The sequence below is a fragment of the Artibeus jamaicensis genome, unplaced genomic scaffold (genome assembly GCF_021234435.1).
Source record: "Artibeus jamaicensis isolate MK-2021 breed Jamaican fruit bat unplaced genomic scaffold, CSHL_Jam_final contig_354, whole genome shotgun sequence".
NCBI lineage: Eukaryota > Metazoa > Chordata > Mammalia > Chiroptera > Phyllostomidae > Artibeus > Artibeus jamaicensis.
The window spans coordinates 1,348,218-1,369,245 of record NW_026521803.1 but is presented as its reverse complement, the minus strand read 5'-3'; the positions used below and the strand labels follow the sequence as shown (position 1 = coordinate 1,369,245).

Sequence of the window (21,028 nt, the reverse complement as noted above, 5' to 3'; positions counted from 1 at the left end):
TGTTTCTGGTGTTACACACCAGAGACAGCTTTACAGATTAACATGTGATGTTCTACTTTCAAGAGCTTTAACTGCTCTCAGAAGTATAACAACACATATACATACTTATACACATTATGATGAATATAGCAAATATGTCTTTCTGACAACAATGTGATTATAACCATAAAACAAAATGTAATGTAAAATCTATAAGCATTCTATTTTTACAGATACGAGGTCTGTCCAGAAAGTATCCAGCCATGCACTATGAAAAAGAGATGTTTATTGAAGAAGGTACAAGATACACTGTACACAGGACAATGACGTCTCAGTCCCCTTCAAAGTGGGCAACTTGGGACCTCACACAGTTCTACCAATCTCCATCATTATTTGATGTTTCACCAAAAAACTCTGCAGGAGAGATGATGCATGAGTGGGCGCATTGTTGTGATGAAGCTGCCAATCAGCAGTTGCCCATAGCTGTGAATTTCTGAATCATTGGAATAATTTCCATGGAGGAATATTCAAGCTTAATGCAAAATTTGATGCAGATTCATTGCTCTACTCCCTCAGTCATTTTGAATGTGATGGCCACACAGCACACATGCTCACTCAACAGCATCTACTGCTCCCACTGACTAGTACAGTGAAGTTGTCTTTGTTCACACATGCACATTCCAGTCCACTCTTCTTAGCTGACAGGTTATATCAATGTTGCACAAACCTTTCCTGTTATATTAACAATGACTGGTCTCTTACTATACAGACCTCGTATATATCATATAAAGCAGTTCTGGCAGTAGACTTGTAATAGGAGGGAGAGCTGGCTGGTGTTCTTTTTAAAATATCATGTTTAGATTCCCATTTGTGAACTACCATGTAAATATTTTATTAATCTGTCTCAGGGACTCTTCTATATCTATGACTTCACATCTGTCCTTTCTTATGCAGCTAAGAGAAACCTATCATCTTTGGTACACTCATATTTTTACATATACATGTAGACTAGAATGGTCATAACTTATCACAAGCTTTAAGCAATTTTTTTATTGCTAAACTTCTCTTTTGCTCAATTTTTGCTCACAGTTCCTTTGCATATATTTTCATTACACTCCCCTCTCTTTTTCACACCTTGATTAAGTGGCTGAGCTACTTGTATTTTCATTTTACGTATCACCATATCAAATGGAAGTGTCCTGGGGTTCAGTGAAGGCCAGCAGGAAGGGTCAACACCTGTCAGTGTCACCACAGGAAACTCCTTTATGACACAGTTAAGTCCCTCATGAAGATAAGAAATCATACTGAACATGAGTATTTTAAATAAGTAAAACTTTGAATGGTGTTCCCAGTGTTTTTCCTTAGCACTCAGAGCAGCCTTAGATACTCCACAGTAATAAAAATATTTAAAAAGAGTGAATGAGATTATAAATATAGACACAAAATTTCTCAAATTATTAATAAACCAAATCCAGCAACATGTTGGAAATACTTGTGTGTGTACATGCGCGCACACACAGACTTGTAAGATTTCTCTCAGAAATAAAATTGTTTCAGTATATGATAGCAATCAACATAATAACACAATATTAACAGAATAAAGAACCATACCTTGATAATAAAATGAAGACTAGAAGGGAACTTCCTCAATATCAAAAAGGCACCTAAAAACCCCACAGCAAACACTGTACTTACTATGGAAAGACAGCATTCCTCTAAAGAATCAGGAACAAGAAAAAGATGTTGGATATTGTCACTACCATTCAACACTGTACTGAAAAGTCTAGCCTGAGGAGTTAGAGATAAATTTAAAAGCAACTAGAATGAATAGGAAGAAGTAAAAGTATCTCTACTTACAAATGACATAATTTTGCATATAAAAAATACTGAAGGCCCTGGCTGGTATCCTCGCTCAGCAGATTGAGCGCGGGCCTGCGAACCCCGTGATCGCGGTTCGATTCCCAGTCAGGGCACATGCCTGGGTTGCAGGCCAGTTCCCAGCAGGGGACTCACGAGAGGCAACCATACACTGATGTTTCTCTCCCTCTCTCCTTCCCTTCCTCTCTAAAGACAAATAAATAAAATCTTTAAAAAAAAAGAACATAATTAAAAAAAAAAAAGAAAATACTGAGGAATACACACATGCACACACGCAACAATTAGAGCTAATAAATGAATTCGGCAAAATTCAAAATATAAGATTAATGCAAAAAATAAACTATTTCTACTAATGAAAGACAATCGAAATATAAAAACTAAGTTTCACTTATACTAGCATAAAAATAAGACACCAGGAAAAATACAAGAAAATTACAGACTAATATACCTTATGAACAGTTACAAAACTCAACAAAATAGTAGCACACTGAACCCAACATCATACTAAAAGGGTTATGCACCATGAAACAAAGGGAGAAAAAACTCCCACATGGTCATGTCAATAGATGCAAAGAAAAAAAGCACTGAACAAAAGTCAACAACCTTTTGTTATGAAACCACTCGGAAAACGAGGCATAGAAAGAAACATTCTTAACATGATACCGGGGGTTTATTAAAAAAAAAAAACAGCTAACATCTTACTCAATATTGAGAAACCCCAGTGTTTCCACCCTAAGATTAGAAAAGAGACAAGGATACCAGCTGGTTCAACATTTCTGGCCAGACAGTAGTACAGAAAATAAAATTAAATGCCTTCAGATTGAAAATTTGAATCTTTTCTCTTTTAACAGATTGTATTTTCATGGTGTTCCCAGTGTTTTTCCTTAGCACTCAGAGCTAAGTTCACTTCTATATAAGAAAATCTCATAAAATCCACAAACAAAAATTTATTAGAGCTAATAAATGATTTCAGTAAAGTTGCAGGATACAAATAAGTTGAGTTTGTCTATGCCAGAAATAAATATTTCCAGAAGGAAATAAATTAAACAATTCCATTTACAGTGATATCCAAAAGAATAAAATACCTAGGAGAAATTTTAACAAATGAGATTTAAAAACCTGTACACTAAAAACTATAAAACACTGATAACAGAAATTAAGTAAGACACTGAAAAAGTATAAAATTATCCAATGTTCATGAACTGGAAAACTTCATATTGTTCCAATGGCAATACTCCTTAAAACAACTACCAAATCAGTACAACACATACTAAAATCTCAACAGTCATGTCTCCAGAAATGGAAAATATAGGGAATTATTCCACATAGCGTGGGAATGTAGTCCAGCTCCCACTTGGAGAAGCCAGTGGGAAGTGAGGTCTGGCACACAGGTGCCAGACCCACGGATAGGTTATCCCATGGGGTTTCAGGCCTGAGTTTATACCTATGCTGCTGATACAGGGTGCAGCCAAAGGGGGCCCCCCCCCAGAAACAGATTTGGAATGGTGTCCAGAATTCAAAGTGTATAGAAATATTGGAGAGACATATAAGATGTCCTCGCCCCCCCCCCCCGGGGGAAGGGATGAATGGAGCCAGGCCATTGAGAGCTATTTTGCATAGCAACAGTTTTGGAGCTAACCTCTGGAGGAATGGTTATTTAACATATCTATAACCTTTAACTGGTTTCATAGATATGTTAAATAGCAGTGGCCAAGTTTGGAGCCAGGAAGAAGGGAGAAGGTGGGAGCTGGGACTCAAGATGGGATCTATGAGCTGCTCTCCTGAGTGAGAAGGGTTTGGACTCAGGATGGAACTAGGAGGACTCAGGATGGGAACTAAGGGCTGCTCTCCGGAGAGAGAAGGGCTTGGACTCAGAATGTAACAAGGGGCTGCGCTCCTGAGCGAGATGGCCTGGGTGGGAGCTTGGAAAAGACTGGCTCCAGGACACGAAGGGTCCCTGCTTGGCCAGATGAGAGAGAGAGAGAGCCACGCGGTTTCAGCAGAGTGAGGACCCCCTCTTGGTGAGGTGAAAGAGGGAGCCACGTGGTTTTGGCAGGGTGCGGACCCCCTCTCTCCCAGTTGAAAGGGAAAAACCACGCAGCTTTGCCAGAATGGAGATCCCTGCAGCCAGGTGAAGAAGACAGCCACATGCTTTTGGTGGAGTGCGGACTCCTGCAGCTTTGGTAGAAGAGGCCCACGCGGCTTTGGGGTGCCCCCTCTGGCCGCGGGGCCTGAAAAGCAACAGAGACTTTGATTGGAACTGGGTACAAAGGACTCTTGCCAGTGGACCATGAGAGGGTACCACAGTACTTTGGATTAACTCGAGATCCTGCACAGTGACACAGCTGACGGTGCCAGCGGCCTGCAACACAGACGTGTGCTCTTTTCCTGATTTACGGTACCCGGAGTTGGGACAGAGGGAGAAGGGAGCGCTGTGTGGGTGTAGGTGTACAACCTAAAGGACTTTGATATTTTAGTGGTGGCATTAGGCCTGAATAGCATTAAATAAACATTTTGTTTCCTTTTCACAAATCTCTGGCATTAAGAGATGTGTTTCCAATTGGCGGCGGACAGAAGGGCCCAGTAGATTTTAGTATTTTGGTTTTTGGGAGGGGCCCCTGTTGTATAGCAGTTTTGGGCATCCCTAGGTGGGCCAAATATTGTATAGCCCCTCCCTGGGACCTCTTGTTCGGTAACACTGCTATGAGCCTTGATTTTGCTAAAACTCCATCACCCTGGATTGAGGCAGAAAATGTTTACTGCATATCTTTAACTTCCTAAAATCTGCACTAAACCTCCCAAGAGTGTAACCAGTTCAACCACTTTCCCCCTTGATCTGCAACATCCTTCTCTTTGAAGTAATTAGCAACATCATTTCCTTTGTTATCTATAAAAGGTAATCACCTACAGCAAACTTGCACATAGTAAATGAGGACCATCCTCAATGTAATGTACCCAGAAGAGCAATAAAAGCCTGTCCAGGCAGAGGTAAGGGCCCTTTCTCTCACTTAGAGTGGCCATGCCATCCCCTTTTCTCCATAGGACTTCTGTACTCCATGTGCATTTATCTCTCCCAGCCACAGCCATGGGTCCGCATCAAGAAAAGCCAATCTTCAAATTCATATTAAAGTGCAAGAAGCCACAACTAGCCAAAATAATCTTGAAAAAAATCAAAATTGGAGGATTCAACTCCCAGATTTCAAAACTGACTACAAAGCTATAGTAATCAAAACCGAGTGCTCTGTGCAATAATAACACATGGAAACAAAAGGTATATTGATTGGGAAGGATGAAATTACTTTGTTCACAGATGACATGATTGTCTGTGCAGAATATCCAAAAGAATTTACCAAAAAAAAAAAGAAGAAGAAGAAATCCTGAAACAAATAAGAAATTACAACAAAGTTGCAGGTTATAAGGTTAATATATAAAAGTCACTTTCCAATACTCCAGCAATGAACAAATGAAATCTGAAATTAAAATACAATACCATTTACATTAGCACCCAAAATAACAAAATAAATATCATGTAACAAAATATGTATAAGATCTATATGAGAAAACTACAAAAACTCCACTGAAATAAATCAAAGAACTAAATAAATGGAGAGATAGTTCATATTCATGGAGAGGAAAACTAAACACTGTCAAGATGACCATTCTTCCCGACTTGATCTGTAGATTCAATGCAAGCCCACCCCAAACCCCAGCATGTAATTTTGTAGATATTGACAAAGTTTATGTGGAGAGGCAAAAGACTGAGAACAGCCAACACAATACTGAAGAACAACAAAGTTGAAAGACTGACATCACCCAAGTTTAAAACACTATGCAGCTACAGTAAACAACATACTATAGTATTAGTGAAAGAACAGACAAATAGATTGATGGAAACAAACAGAGAACCTAGAAATATACCCATATACCCAAAAGTCAACTGATATTTAACAATAAAGCAGGAGGATGCTGGGAAGATGGCGACGGAGTAAGATGGAGCGGATACTAGCTCCTGTACTCATGGGTGAAAATCCTGGCAGATCTATGGAAAAACAGCACAATAAACCATCGGTTACCCAGCATTTATGAAATTAAAAGACCAGAGATTGTGACCGACGCTGAAACACCAGACGGCGGCAGAGTCAGCTACCGGAGCTGGGTCTCACGCGGCCCCTGTACTGCCGCCAGAGCAACAGGCCTGGGAGCCGGGGCCTCAGGTACGGAAGCCGGACACTCCAAGCCCCTGTGACGGTCCTGGGAGACAGAGGAGTCAGGAACCAGAGCGGGGACACCCTTGTGCCGATGCCATAGCTACTAGCCTGGGCAACGGAAGGGTCAGTTGCAGGAGCTGGGACACCAAAGGCCCCTGTGACGCCGCCATAGAGACAGGCCTAGACCCTGAGGAGCCAGCTACGGGAGCCGGGGAAGCTCTCAAATCCTGTGCCGCTGCCATAGCGACGGGACTGGACGCCGGGGAGTCAGGTACGGAAGCCGGGACTCTCCAAACCCCTGTGACGCAGCTGAGGAGCCAGCTACGGGAGCCGGGAAGCTCTCAAATCCTGTGCCGCTGCCATAGCGACGGGACTGGACGCCGGGGGAGTCAGGTACGGAAGCCGGGACTCTCCAAACCCCTGTGACGCAGCTGAGGAGCCAGCTACGGGAGCCGGGAAGCTCTCAAATCCTGTGCCGCTGCCATAGTGACGGGACTGGACGTCGGGGAGTCAGGTACGGAAGCCGGGACTCTCCAAGCCCCTGTGACGCAGCTGAGGAGCCAGCTACGGGAGCCGGGAAGCTCTCAAATCCTGTGCCGCTGCCATAGCGACGGGACTGGACGTCGGGGAGTCAGGTACAGAAGCCTGGACACTCCAAACCCCTGAGACAGCCCGGGGTGGCAGAGGATCCCTCTACGGGAACTGGGAGGGTCACAACCCCTGTGCTGCTGCCATAGCAAGGGGATTGGACACTGGGGAATCAGGTACGGGAGTTGGGACTTTCTAAGCCTCTGTGCCACTGCCATAGAGACAGGACTAGATGCCGGGGAGTCAGGTACGGAAACCGGGACACTCCAAGCCCCTGTGACGGCCCTGGGCGGCAGAGAGAGCCAGATACGGGAGCCAGGACATTCCCAGCCTCTGTGCCACTGCCCTAGTAACGGGCCTGGGTGCTTGAGGAGGCGGCTACTAGAGCCGGGACATTCAGCAGTGGTAGGCGACCAACGCAGAGACCAGTGCGAGGACCAGCGTGAGTGTAGGTGGAGACGAAGAACATCAAGAAACTTCAAGGAGTCTGTACCACTGAACTTCACAAGGAACATACCACAGAAGTTTACACCATAAAACCAGTGTTTCAGAACAGATCAATTTTGGAAGCACAGACTAACAGGAAGAGTCTCAAACAATGGGAAGACAAAGAAACAATCCCCAAATGAAAGAAAAAGCAGAAACTTCAGAAAGAATGTTAGATGAAATAGACGCTGATCAACTATCAGACAGTGAAGTCAAAGCACTGGTTATTACGAAGTTCAAAGAGCTCAAAGAGCTCACAGTGAGCTACCAGAAACTACAGGGAAATTATAATGATCTCTCTGCAAACTACAGCAACATCAAAAAGGAAATGGAAACCATCAGCAAGAGACAAGAGGAAATGAAGAATACAATTTCCGAATTGAAGTACACAGTAGAAAGTTTCCAAAGTAGGATAGATGAAGCGGAGGATACGATTAGTGAGTTGGAGGACAGGGTAGAAAGCATCTCACAGAAAGAGCAAGAAAATGAAAAGAGGCTCAGAAAGAATGAAGAGGGATTAAGAGAAATGCAAGACAATATGAAACGTAATAATATACGAATAATAGGAATACCGGAAGGAGAAGAAGAAGAACAAGGGATAGAAAACGTATTTGAACGAGTAATGAGAGAAAATTTTCCTAATTTGATAAGAGAAAAAGTCTCACAAATCCAGGAATCACAGAGAGTCCCAATCAAGAGGAACCCAAGGAGGCCCACCTCAAGACACATCATCATCAAAATGGCAAAATTCCAAGACAAAGAGAGAATCTTAAAGGCAGCAAGGGAGAAAAAAGAAATAACATACAAGGGAGCCCCAATAAGGTTAGCTACTGACTTCTCAATGGAAACACTTCAAGCAAGAAGAGAATGGCAAGAAATATTTCAAGTAATGAGAAACAGAGGCCTACAACCAAGGCTACTTTACCCAGCAAGGCTCTCAATCAAGATAGAAGGCCAAATAAAGAGCTTCCAAGACAAAAGAAGTCTAAAAGAATATGCCTCCACCAAACCAGCTCTACAAGAAATACTAAAAGGACTGCTTTAAGGGAAGGAAGGATAAGAGGGAGACAGAGAGGAACACAGGTACAAAAATGGCAATGAATAAGTACCTATCAATAATAACCTTAAACGTAAATGGATTAAATTCTCCAATCAAAAGACACAGAATAGCTCAATGGATAAGAAAGCATGACCCACACATATGCTGCCTACAAGAGACTCACCTCAGGACAAAAGACCATCACAGACTAAAAGTGAAAGGCTGGAAACAAGTTTTCCAAGCAAACGGACAAGAAAAAAAAGCTGGGGTAGCAATTCTCATATCACACAAAATAGACTTCAAAAAAAAGGCTGTAAAGAGAGACCCAGAAGGTCATTTCATTATACTCAAGGGAAGAATCCACCAAGAAGACATTAACATTGTAAACATATATGCACCAAACATAGGGGCACCCAAATATATCAAGAAAATCTTAGAGGACTTCAAGAAAGATATTGACAGCAACACAATCATAGTAGGGGATTTGAACACCCCACTATCAAAAATGGACAGATCTTCCAAACAAATTATCAAAAAAGATATTGTGGCATTAAACAACACCCTAGATGAAATGGACTTAACTGATATATATAGAGCCCTTCATCCCAAAGAAGCTAAATACACATTCTTTTCAAATGTACATGGAACATTCTCAAAGATAGACCACATGATAGGACACAAAACGAGCCTCAACAAATTCAAGAAAATTGAAATCATACCAAGCATCTTCTCTGACCACAAGGCACTGAAATTAGAAACCAACCCCAAAGAAAAAAACCCAAAGCACCCAAAAACATGGAGACTGAATGGTATGCTATTAAACAATGAATGGGTCAAGAATGAAATTAGGGAAGAAATCAAAACATTTCTGGAAACAAATGAAAATGATCGCACAACAACCCAAAACTTATGGGACACAGCGAAGGCAGTCCTGAGAGGGAAGTTTATAGCAATACAGGCCTACCTAAAGAATATAGAAACATTTCAAACAAACAACCTAACCATACGCCTGCAAGAACTTGAGGAACAACAACAAAGACAGCCTAGAGCAAGCAGAAGGAAGGAAATAACCAAGATTAGAGCAGAATTAAATGACATAGAAACTAAAAGCACAATTTTAAGGATCAATGAATCCAGGAGTTGGTTCTTTGAGAAGATAAACAAAATAGACAAGCCTTTAAGTAGGCTCATCAAGAAAAGAAGAGAGAGGACACAAATAAACACAATCAGAAATGAAAAAGGAGAGATTACAACTGATACCACAGAAATAGAAGAGATTGTAAGAAATTACTATGAAGAACTGTATGCCAAGAAATTTGAAAACCTAGAGGAAATGGACACATTTCTAGAAAAATACAATCTTCCAAAACTCAGTGAAAAAGAAGCAGAAAATCTAAATTCACCAATAACAGCAAAAGAAATTGAAGCAGTAATCAAAAAACTCCCATCACACAAAAGCCCTGGACCAGATGGTTTCACAGGAGAATTCTACAAAGCATTTAAGGAAGAGCTAACCCCTATTCTCCACAGACTATTTCAAAAAATTCAGAAGAATGGAAAACTCCCAAATTCTTTTTATGAAGCCAGCATCATCTTAATTCCAAAACCAGATAGAGACACAACAAAGAAAGAAAACTTCAGGCCAATATCGCTGATGAACATAGATGCTAAAATCCTCAACAAAATATTGGCAAATCGCATCCAACAACATATCAAAAAGATCATACACCATGATCAAGTAGGATTCATCCCAGGAATGCAAGGATGGTTCAATATTCTCAAATCAGTAAATGTAATACATCATATAAACAAAAGCAAAGACAAAAATCACATGATCATATCAATAGATGCAGAAAAAGCTTTCGATAAGGTACAACACCCATTTATGATAAAAACACTCAGCAAAGTGGGAATACAAGGAGCATTTCTCAAAATAATAAAGGCCATATATGAGAGACCTACAGCCAATATCATACTCAACGGGAAAAAACTAAAAGCTTTTCCACTAAGATCAGGAACAAGACAAGGTTGTCCACTTTCACCACTTCTATTTAATATAGTATTGGAAGTTTTAGCCACAGCGATCAGGCAAAAAAAGGAAATAAAAGGCATCCAAATAGGAAAGGAGGAAACAAAACTGTCACTGTTTGCAGATGACATGATAGTGTACATGGAAAATCCTATAGACTCTACCCAAAAACTCCTCAAACTAATTGATGAGTTTGGCAAAACAGCTGGTTATAAAGTCAATATCCAGAAATCAAAGGCATTTTTGTATACCAACAGTGAATCAGCAGAAGCAGAAATAAAGAGAAAAATCCCATTTGATATAGCAAAAAAGAAAAATAAAATATCTGGGAATAAACCTAACCAAGGAGGTAAAAAACCTGTATGCAGAAAACTACACAGCCCTGAAGAACGAAATCAAGGAAGACACAAACAAATGGAAACATATACCTTGTTCATGGATTGGAAGAATTAACATTATCAAAATGTCCATACTACCCAAAGCAATATACAGATTCAATGCAATACCTATTAAAGTACCAATGGCATATTTCACAGACATAGAACAAACACTTCGAAAATTTATATGGAACCATAAACGAGCTCGAATAGCAGCTGCTCTTTTGAGAAAGAAGAACAAAGTAGGGGGGATCACAATACCTGATATCAAACTGTATTACAAGGCCACTGTAATCAAAACAGCCTGGTACTGGCATAAAAACAGGCACATAGACCAATGGAACAGAACAGAGAGCCCAGAAATAAACCCAACTCTCTCCAGTCAATTAATATTCGACAAAGGGGGCAGTAACATAAAATGGAGTAAAGATAGCCTCTTCAACAAATGGTGTTGAGAGAACTGGACAGCTACATGCAAAAAAATGAAACTTGAGCACAGACTTACACCATACACCAAAATAAATTCAAGGTGGATAAAAGACTTAAATGTAAGTCATAACACCATTAAAGTCCTAGAGGAGAACATTGGCAAGAAAATCTCAGATATTTCACGCAGCAACTTCTCTACTGATATGTCCCCTAGAGCAAGGAATGTAAAGGAAAGAATAAACAAATGGGATCTCATCAAAATAAAAAGCTTCTGCATGGCTAAAGAAAACAGTATTAAATTAGCAAGACAACCAACTGTATGGGAAAACATATTTGCCAATGATACCTCAGACAAAGGTTTAATCTCTAAAATATACAAAGAATTTACAAGACTCCACTCTAAGAAGACACCCAACCCAATTAGAAAATGGGAAAAGGACTTGAACAAACACTTCTCCAAGGAGGACATACAGAACATTCAGAGACACATGAAGAGATGCTCAATATCATTAGCTATCAGAGAGATGCAAATTAAAACCACAATGAGATACCACTTTACACCAGTCAGGATGGCTATCATAAACAACGCAACAAACAACAAATGTTGGAGGGGTTGTGGGGAAACGGGGTCCTTAGTTCACTGTTGGTGGGAGTGCAGACTGGTACAACCATTATGGAAAACAGTATGGATTTTTCTCAGAAAAATAAAAATCGACCTGCCTTTTGACCCAACAATTCCACTGCTGGGATTATATCCTAAGAATCCTAAAACATCAATATCAAAGAACCTATGCACCACAATGTTCATAGCAGCACAATTTACAATAGCCAAGAGTTGGAAGCAACCTAGGTGCCCATCAGTAAATGAATGGATCCAAAAATTGTGGTACATATACACAATGGAATTCTATGCTGCAGAGAGAAAGAAGGAGCTACTACCCTTTGCAACAACATGGATGGAACTGGAAAGCATTATGCTGAGTGAAATAGGCCAGGTGCTGAAAGACAAATACCATATGATCTCACCTTTAACAGGAAGCTAAACAACAAAACAAACAAGTAAGCAGAAAAAAAAAAACCAAAAAACAAAGACACTGAAATAGAGAACAAGGGGATAGTGACCAGAGGGGAGAAGGAAGGGAAGTTAAGGGGAAAAAGGGGGAGGGATTTGGAGGAACAAATAGGAAGGACACAGGGACGAGAACTAAGGGGGGGAGGAAATGGGAGGGGGGTGGGGAGCAAGGGGCAGGGGAGGCTGGGATGGGAAAAATAGACAAAAAACTGTACTTGAAAAATAACTAAATAAAAATTAAAAAAAAAAAAACAATAAAGCAAAGCAATAGAGTGGAGAAAAGGTCGTTTCCACAAATACTCCTGGAACAACCAGCCCTCTATGTGCAAAAAAATAAATCTATACACAGACTTTACACCCCTCACAAAAATTAGCTCAAAATGATCAGAAATCCAAAATGTAAAATGCAAAAATCTCCTTGAAGATACAAGAAAAAAACTAGATAATGTTGGGTTTAGGGATAACTTTTTAATATGACAAGAACAACATGATTCATGAAAGATGGACTTCATTAAAATTTAAAATTTCTGTTCTGCTAAAGACAAAGTCAAGAGAATGAAAAGACAAGCCACAGATTGAGAAAAATATTTGCAAAAACTCATATAATAAAGGACTTACTCAAAATATGTAAAAACACCCTTAAAACTCAATAATAATATTAAGAATCTAACTTTAAAAAATAGGCCAGCTACCTTAACAGACACCTCACCAAAGAAGAGTCATGGATGGCAAAAAACTATGTGAAAGACGCTCCACATCACACATCATCAGAGAAATGCGCACTAAAACAACAACGAGATACCATTACACACCTATCAAAATGTCAAGAATCCAAACCACTGACAATGCCAAGTGATGGTGAGGATGTGGAGCAACACAGATTCTCATCCATTGCTGGTGAGGATATAAAGTGGAGCAGCACTTTAAGACAGTTTGGCAGTTTCTTACAAAACTAAACAAACTCTTACCATATAATCCAGCATTCATGCTTCTTGGTATTTATCCAAAGAAGTTGAAAATTTATGTCCATAAAAAAATCTGCATATGGATGTTTATAGCAGCTTTATTCATAATTACTAAAACTTGGAAACGACCAAGATGCCCTTCAGTAGAGAGGTGGATACGTAATCTGTGGCACATGCAATCGATGAAATATTATTCAGCACTAAAGAGAAATGAGCTATCAAGGCATGAGAAGACATGGAGAAGCCTTACATGCATATTACAAAACTAAAAAAGCCGATTTTAAAAAGCTACATTATGTATGATTCCAACTACATGACATTCTGGGAAAAGCGAAACTGTAAAGACGGCAGAAAGATTAGTGGTTGCCAGGGTCTGGGGGTGGAAGAGATGACTAGGCAGAGTGCAGAGAGTTCTGGGGCAGTGAAAATACTCTGTATGATACCATAACGATGGATACACAGTATTATACACTTGTCAAAAACCACAGAATGGTAACACCAAGAGTGAACCCTAAGTAAACTCTCTACTTTTGGATGATAATGATGTATTAATGTAAGTTCATCAATTGTAACAAATGTACCACTATCATGGGGGATGTTGATAATAAAGGAGGTTATGCATGTGTGGAGTAGGGGGTATATGAGATATCTCTTGCATTTTTCTCTCCATTTTGCTGTGAAGTTTAAATTTTTCTTAAAAAAATAAAGTCTTAACGAATCAGTGTAGTACTGGCATAATGACAGGCATATAATACAATCAAGAATCTAGAAATGAACCTAAACGTCTATGACCAATTGATTTTCAACAAGAGTATCTGATGGGGAAAGAATATTCTCTTCAAAAAATGGTCCTGAGAAAACTAGATAAAGTTGAACCTCTCACTCACTTCATGTATAAAACTTAAATAAAAATGGACCAACCTCAAATATAAGAGGTAGAACTATAAAATCCACAGGAAACAAAAAACACAAAGAAATAAATCCACACTGCCTCAAATTTGGCAATGGATTCTTAGATTCAACACCAAAGTACAAGCAACAACAGAAAAAAATAGATAAACTGGACTTTATCAAAATTTACAACTACTGTACATTAAAAGACATTGCCAAAAAATGTGGAAGCATAATCTATAGGAGGACTTCCAGTCAAGATGGTGGCACAGGGAAACTCTCTGGGCTAGCCTCCTCCCACAAGCACATCAAAACTGCAACGAAACTAAAGAACAACGGTCATTGAAAACTTCGGTCACCTGAAGTCCAGGTGAACAGAAGGCCTATAACTAGGGAACCACGGTTCTCAAACTTAATACATTCCCAAAGTCTGTTCAAAAAGTAAGTTGTTCATAAACCAAACCATGCCTGACAGATGCATTCCATCATATAGGTATCAGCATGAAAGGGTCATTGGGTTGAGAACCAAAGTTTTGTTCAACAACTGAGACATTGTTTTCCATTAACAACCTGGTCGAGAACTGACTTGTTTGAGATGGGAGACAGGTGTACACAAGAAGTCATGAAGAGACTGGTAGGAAGAGGGTCAGAGACACAGAATGGCTGGTCCCACATCCATGGTAGTGGATAAAAACAGGGAGCGATACCTTGACTGCAGAGGTCCCTGCTGAGAAGCGAGGGGTCCCACCCCCACACCAGGCTCCCCAACCAGAAGAAAAGTCCCCATAACTTCTGGCTGTGAAAACCAGGTGGGACTGTGGCTGAGGGGACTGTGGCTGAGTGAAACAAAGGGCTGCTGAAGGGGCAGGTGTTGACACAGGGCCTTACTCGCTAAGGGACTCACTCCCTCTGAGCTCCAGCAGCAAGAAAAGCACCAGAGATATCTGAGGAGAAACTGAATTGCTTGATTTTAGGGTGAGGGCTAGAAGGGTAGCTTTCTCCCAGACAGCTCTGGTAAAAGCTGTAGTTACTTCGTTTAGCCCTCCTCATTTTTGTAACACAGGCAGGCACCAAGTCTATTAACCTGGCTAACACTGTTCACCCCAGCCTGGTGATTTCCTGAGACCCTGTCCCACCCAATTTGCAGGCCCACCCAAACCAATCCCAGGGGCTTTTCCACATACACCACCTATCTTGGCTGGTGCTATGAACTTCCCCAAAATCTCTCAAAAGTTCACAAACCTCAACCAAATAGCATTGGTATACCTCTTACCTCTTGCTAAGCAGCCCCAAGCCTGACACTAGTGACAGCCAGCCTTGGTTCACAGCTTGGCCTTTACAAGGCATCTACAAGTCCAGCACAAGTGGCAACAATCTGCAGATTGCTATGCATATACCAGGTGGCCCCAAACATGGCACAGGAAGTGGCTGACCTTGGCCTGCAGCACAGGCCTTCCCAAGTGGATCCAGAACCAATACACCCAATGGCCAGCTTTAGACCACATCAGACATTACCCAACACCTCCACAAACAACATACCCAAAGGGCGAACTTGGCAGGCACCTGACCCCACTAAAGAAAATGCTGCTCCTTAGTGTCACCCCTGCACAATAGCTCCTCCACAGTGCCACAGCAAGTCCTCGCAACCAATGAGTGTGAGAGTCAATCCCTCCCATTAATGTACCTACAGAAATCAAGGCTCAACTGCAACAGGAGAGCATACACAGCCCACACAAGGAAAACATCTGGAGCACCTGACTCAGGCGACCAGGAAGACTGTGACACTGGGCCACACAGGACGCCTATTGAGTATAGGACCACTCTACCAAGACCAGGACATATAGCAGCTCTACCTACTACACTGAAACAAACACAAGGAGGTAGCCAATGTGAGGAGACAAACATGTCCCAAATGAAAGAACAAAAGAAAACTCTAGAAATAAATACATAGCTATCAATAACTACTTTAAATGTAAATGGATTAAATACTCTAGTCAAAAGGCATGGGGTGGCTGAATACATAAGAAAATAAGACCCATACATACACTGACTGTGACAGTCCCACTTCAGATTGAAAGATGCAAAGACTGGCCGTGACTGGTGTGGTTCAGTGGGTTAAGCAATGACCTGGGAACCGAAAGCTGCCAGTTCAACTCCCAGTCAGGGCACGCCTGGGAGTGGGCCAGGTCCCCATTTGGGGACATGTCAGAGGCAACAAACTGATGTTTCTCTTCCTCTCTTCCTCCCTCCTTTCCTCTATCTCTAAATAAGTAAATAATTAAAATATATAAAAAAGAAAAACAGACTGAAAGTAGAGGGATAGAAAAAGGTTTCGTGCAAATGAAAAAGAAAAAAAACTGGGATAGCAATACTTATATCAGACAAAATAGACTTTAAAACAAAGGCTATAACAAGAGACAAAGGACCCAGCAATTCCACCTTTGAGTATTTATACAAAGAAACCCAAAACACTAAATCGAAACAATACATGCATCCCTAAGTTCACTGCAGCATTGTTTACAAGATAATGGTTAAAATATGGAAGTAACTTAAGTGTCCATTGATAAATGAATGGACAAAGAGGAGATGGTGTGTGTGTGTATACCATTATATTATATATATACCATTATGTATTATATACACCATTATATATATACCATTTTATATGCACAACCCTGTACATATATATATGTATCTATTTATATATGCACACCAATATATACCTTTATACACCCACATATATATTAATATATGCACACACACACACACACACATAATGGAATATCACCCAGCCATAAAAAAATGAATGCCGTGCCATCTGCAACAACATGGGTGGACCTAGAGGGTATTATGCGGAGTGAAATGGCTCAGACAGGGAGATGCCATGTGATTTCACTTATATGTGGAATCTAAAAAAATAAATATACATTATTAAAAAACCATAAACAAGCTCACTGATACAGAGAAAATTTTGATTGCTGCCAGATGGAAAGGGGGTTGGAAGGATGGGTGAAAAAGTGGAAGGAATTAAGCTGTGCAAATTGGCAGTTATAAAAAGAGTCACAGGGAAGTAAGAAAACACAGTCAATAATATTTCATAATTATGTATGGTGTCAGATGGGTAGTAGACTGATGGGTAAGTAGACTTATCAGGGTGATCGCTTGTTATATAAATGTCTGATCACTATGTTGTGCAACTGAAACTAATAAAATATTTCATGTCAACTGTTACAGAAATAAAAAAATAATTAAAAACTAAAAAATACATAAAAACATTAAAAATTATAATACTAAAGAACAGGAAAAAACATTTGGATATCATTTAAACAATATGGGTTCAATATCCAGAATATGTTAAAACACTCTTACAATACTAATAAAAATTAGTAAATGGATATAATACTTAAACAATTTTTAATAATATGAACAAAAATATCACCTAATTTTAAAAAATGAACAAAGGATTTCAGTAGATAATTCTTGAAAGAAGATGTATTAAATGGCCAATAACCACATGAAAAGATGTTCAACATCACTGGTCATTAGAGAAAAGCAAATCAAAAACATACTGTTTCACACCCAGTAGGATGGTTTTAATCAAGAAAACAGAAAATCACAAGCGTTGACAAGGATGTTAAGAAATAGGAACCATCAAACCTTGCTAGTGGGAATGTAAAATGGCACAGGTACTTCAAGAAATAGTTTTTTAATTCCTCAAATTATTAAACACAGAGTTATCATATGAACCAGCAATTCCACTCCTAGGTTTATGCCCAAGAGAAATAAAGACCTGTGTCCACACAAAAAACTGTACTTCAATGCTTATAGTGACATTAGTCATAGTAGCCAAAATGGTACAAACAAACTAAATTCCCATCAACAAATGAATGGATAAACAAACTGTGGAATAGATACATAGAATGGAATATTATTCAGCCATAAAAATGAATGAACTACTGATATATGCTATGATTTGGATAAACATTGAAAATGTTACAATAAATAAAAAAAGGCAGACATTGACATTCATGTATTACATGATTCTTTTTATGTAATATATCCAGAACAGGCAAATCCATAGAAAACAGATTAGAGGTTACCATGGAAAGGGGCAAGGCAGGGCATGTGAAGCACTTGCTTAAAAGTACCGAGTGTTTTTATGGGGTGATGAAAAAGTATTTGAAACCATACAGGTGTTGGTTGCATGATATTATGAATACATTACCACTGAATTGTATACTCTAACATGGTTTATTGTATGTTATATAAATTTTATCTCAATTTAAAAATAGGATAGACTACTTAGGATTAAATTTAATAAAGTAAGTGCAAGACTTGTAGACTGAAAACCACAAAATATCATTGAAAGAAGATTAAATACCTAAACAAATGGCAACAAGTCCTGGGTTCATAGAGTAGAAACTTCAAAATTTTTCAGATGGCAATCTCTCCAAATTGATCTTTGATTCAGTGCAATCCCTGTCAGTCCCAGTTGGCTTTTTAGGGGCAGAAATTGGCAAGTTAATTCTAAAATTGATATGAAAGAGAGGGACTCGAGAGAAGTCAAAACAATGGAGAAAAGAAAAAAGAGTCGGGGGACTCACACTTTCCATTTTCAATATTTACTACAAGGCTACAGCAATCAAGATACTACAGTACTGGTATAAGAACAGACACATAGACCTATGGAACAGAACTGAGAATCCAGAAATAAATTCATGCATTTGTAGTCAACTGACTTGTGATAACCATTACAAAACCAGTCAACAGGGAAAGTAAAGTCTTCTGTGTCAAGTCTTTGGACCTTCAATTAGATACCAAAAGTACAAAAAAGAAAAAAATAGGTAAGTTGAACTTTATCAAAATTAAACACTTTTGTGCTTTACAACAAACTGTCAAGAAAGTGAAATGACAACAGGGTCTAATATCCACACAAAGAACTTTTACAACTTAATAATAAAAAGACAAAGAATACAGCTAAAAAAAATGGGCAATGATTTGAATAGATATTTCTTGAAAGAAAATACACAAATGGGCAATAACCACATGGAAAATGCTCAACATCATTAATCATTAGAGAAATACAAATCAAAACCATAATGAGATACCACTTCACATCCAGTGGGATGGCTGTAATTAAAAACACAAAGAATAACATGTGGGTAAGGATGGAGAGAAATTTGAATTCTCATACATGGCTAGTGGGAATGTAAAATGTGTAGTTACTTTAGAATATACTTTTCCAATTCCTCAAACATAGTTACTTTATGACTGGCAATTCTAGTATTATATCCCAGAGAAATAAAATATACATATTATTCATAAAATTATACATAAAAGTTTATAGCAGCATTATTTATAATAGTCAAAAAGTGAAAACAAACCAACTCCCTTCAACTAAGAAATGCACAAACAAAATGGAATATTCTAAGTAAAAGAAAAGGTATGAAGTAGTGATACATGCTACAACATGAACTCTGAAAACATTAAGCTAAGTGAAAGACACCAGGCTATGATTCGATTTACACAAAGCATCCGGAACAGTCAAGTCCAACCTACATAAAGTAGATTAGTGGTTGCCTAGGTCTGTGAAGGGGAAGAGAATGAGTGACTGCTATTGAGTACTGGGGAGTTATTATTTTGGGGGTGATGAAAATCTCCAGCAATAGAGGTGTTGGTTGTAAAGCCCTGTGAATATACTAATAACCACTGAATTCACACTGAACAACTCAAACTAAATTACACTAAAATGGTGAAAGTTATAGTAGGTTAATTATATCTCAATTAAAAAAATGGATGAGGAATTTACTACAAAGAAACAAAGTACTTACATGAAGTAGAGCTGGGGAGTCTGTATCTTAGTGTATTAAAACGCTTAAATAGTAAAAGGAATGCTAACAAGTATGTGAAGTTTAGAGGTAGGTTAATTATAAGATTCCAATTTAAACATTGTACGTCAGGACAAAATCTCAGAATTTTAGGAATTCTTAGGGAAGATAATTTGATCCAGCAGTGAATAATTTCCATCACTAAATTAGTCTCTGGTTAAAGCCATCACTCAGATTTCGGCATGGGGACAATATTTAAATAAGCAATTCATTCCACAATAGAAACCACAAGACTGGATTGAATTCTGTTGTCACCTTGTTGACTTTAGGAACTATATAATCTCCTATTCACACACAATCAGGGCCTTAAGCTTCAGCCTCACCTATGGTGTTGGGTGTTTGTTCCCCTCAGCCTGGACCTTAATTCTTAATGTGCCGCACAGACTATTCCTTAGACTCACACAGCACCAAGGGACAGGGGTGCTGGACTTAAATGCTGAAGCCTAGTGAGAACAAGCTGCAAGCGTCAGAGAAGTTACTTCTCCAGAGGACAGTGGAAGAGTGAGGGCTGCATCTCCAGGCAACCCAAGAACATGTCACCTCATCTTAAAGAACATTACTTAAAGTTTGCTTTAGCCAGTTTTACAGAAAAACAAAACAAACAACTGTGAAGCTGTCTGTGCATCAAAATCAGAGTTTGAAAAGATAGTATGTATTTAATAAAACCTTTCAAGACTAATTGAGTATTTTTGAATAGGCTGTGGGTTTTGTTTGCATTGTTTTATTTGACTTGACTACCTTTAATTCTTGAACTTTTTCACTGGATTCAAGAATTTGATGAGGAATCCTAATATTTTCCTATATTTAAGGGGAAAAAGATTTTAAAACAGCAAAATTCTAAAATCATTCAAATTAAAGGTAAGCATCTGCTCCATTCTAGAATGGCATACTCCTTACTCTACATTTCCTTCTGTACTTTTTAAATTAAAAGTAAATAGGTTTCTCCTAGAACACTTGCTTAACAATGCTAAGATTACATATGCACGATAGCTAATTCATTTTAAAACTAAAAACATGAATTTGTCCTGGGAATATCATGCTGAGCAAGGAAGGTCAGATAGACGGGGTGAAGAGCCATGTGATTTCACTCACATGTGGGATGTAAAACTGGAAGCAACAGATGAATGAGCAGGACAGACAAATGGAAACTCCTGGACACAGACAGCAGTGTAGTGGTTACCAGAGGGAAGCAGGTGGGT

At 39.2% G+C, this 21,028-nt stretch overlaps 1 protein-coding gene across 1 annotated transcript in view; it reads right to left on the bottom strand.

The window, feature by feature from the left end:
• The window catches only part of L3MBTL4 (L3MBTL histone methyl-lysine binding protein 4), a 435,810-nt gene that overhangs the window by 262,244 nt on the left and 152,538 nt on the right, over nt 1-21,028 (bottom strand). The gene's annotated exons all lie outside the window — the stretch shown is intronic.